Below are 2,500 nucleotides of genomic sequence, written 5' to 3' on the forward strand. Positions count from 1 at the left end.
GCATATGCTCTGGGTTGTTTTTATGATAACGTATCAATTCAAACATATTTACTATTATACGTCTTTGAAAAATAGTCATTGACGCTAAACTCTCTCTCTTTTTACTTTTCTGTTATTTCCAAGTGATTGTTATTACTTTCTTTCAGTCTTGATTTAGATTATGCCGTTCCTGAACCTTTCACCCTATCTCTCTCTCTCTCTCTCTCTCTCTCTCTCTCTCTCTCTCTCTCTCTCTCTCTCTCTCTCTCTCTCTTCTCTCTCTCTCTCTCTCTCTCTCTCTCTCTCTCTCTCTCTCTCTCTCTCTCTCTCTCTCTCTCTCTCTCTCTTTCTTTCTCTTTCTGTGTGTGTGTGTGTGTGTGTGTGTGTAGATTGTTAGATGTAGATATACATGTAATAATAAATTCAGTTAAAATTTATTGAGAAGAAGAACAACAAAATGGAAACCTGTTTCCAGATTAGTTAGTCACAATGTTTTTTTTTTTTCAATTCATTTTATTACTTCTTTCAGTCTTGCTCTAGATTATGCTATTCCTCAACATTTCACCTTTTCCTTTGTATCGTCCCTCTCTCTCTATCTCTCTTTTTCTGTTTATATCTTTCTCTCTCTCTCTCTCTCTCTCTCTCTCTCTCTCTCTCTCTCTCTCTCTCTCTCTCTCTCTCTCTCTCTCTCCCCTCTCTCTCCCCTCTCTCTCTCTCTCTCTCTCTCTCTCTCTCTCTCTCTCTCTCTCTCTCCCCTCTCTCTCTCTCTTTCTCTCTCTCCTTCTCTCTCTTTCTCTTTCTCTCCTCTCTCTCTCTCTCTCTCTCTCTCTCTCCTCTCACTCTCTCTCTCTCTCTCACTCTCTCTCTAAACACAAGGAGGGTCACTATACATCACGACGAAATGTTTAAAAACAGACAAATGTATGGAAGATCAAATAAACCAACAAGAAAGGTAGATGTCGTAATAGCTATGGTTTTGACTTGGATATAAGTACTATTGGAAATATATTGGTTCATATAATTGGGAAGATAATGAATGTAGAATAGGTAAAGCAGCTAAAGCACATACCCTAGAACATTATACAATGTCAAGTCCAGGGATTGAAAGATGGAGAGCGGTATGGGCAAGAAACAGTATTCACAATTCAGTTATTGAAGATGATAAGTTAATTCACATTTTGAAGAAATATAAAAAACGCTGGTAACAAGTGAAAATTATGTGTATAGTATATACGTATTTATATATAGTGTATATATATTCATATGTATATACATATATATATATATATATATATAATAATATTATAATATAATACATAATATATTAATATATATGATTATTTAATTTCTAATATCACTATGTGTAAGACATACTGGTAGCAGACAATTGTATATAATGTTGTATGCTTACTGTGATATTCATTAACATATAAAACTATAAAAATTACGATTAGTATAAATTTTTATTCATAAATGATCAAATCCCCGATGTATTTTTTTTCACTATATAGGTATGTAAACCATTAGGCATAGTACCTCTGCGTTTTCATATATATATTCCGTACACACACACACACACAACACACACACACACACACACACACACACACACACACACACACACACACACACACACACACACACACACACACACACACACACCACACGCACACGCACACACACACACACACACACACACACACACACACACAACAAATGCTATTCTGTTCTGACGACTGTTTAGACAAAATTTACTGATAAAACATGCGCGCACTCGCATATCCATAGATCGATAGATAATTAAGTAGACAAACAGACTGGCAGATCGATAAGTTGAGATATTCGTTACTCCGCAAGGCCGGAGATTTGATGAAGAAAGACTTGGGGTTAAACCAATTAAAATCCTGCCAGTTCTGTCAGCGTTTTCATCATTAACTTCTAATTCTGCATGTTCTCCTCTTATGCTCATGCTCCTATGGTATTCTGCTTCAACCATATCACTACTATGTTCAGTATTCACATATTCATGTGTTTGTGTGGGATTCATGTCGAACAGACTGCCATTAGAACAACGAAGGGAAAAACGAGAAAACACAAGAATATGCCAAAGGCCACATCGCTGTACCCGTAATACAGCGAAAAGGCCTTTGGTATATTTATGTGTTTTCTTGTTCTTCCCTTCGTTGTTCTTTTTTGTTCTGTGTGTGTGTGCGCACGCACGCACGCACGCACGCACGCACGCACGCACGCACACACGCACGCACGCACACACACACACACACACACACATATATAGGACGAGCGGTTATTAAAGATCCCCCTAACCCACTTCCCATTGACGCACAGGAATGAAAGGTCGTACAGTTATTATTCTTTCTCTACATATTTCCCACCAAGAGTGACACACGTTTCCCATCGTTTTATGCGGGTGTGGACTCCTCGCTTCTGGATGTATGCAGTCTGCGTTTGAAGCCATGGAGTGACTTTAGAAATCAATTTCAACATCTTGGAAGCATTTGCC

Source organism: Penaeus monodon, chromosome 6 (assembly GCF_015228065.2).
Source record: "Penaeus monodon isolate SGIC_2016 chromosome 6, NSTDA_Pmon_1, whole genome shotgun sequence".
Classification (NCBI taxonomy): domain Eukaryota; kingdom Metazoa; phylum Arthropoda; class Malacostraca; order Decapoda; family Penaeidae; genus Penaeus; species Penaeus monodon.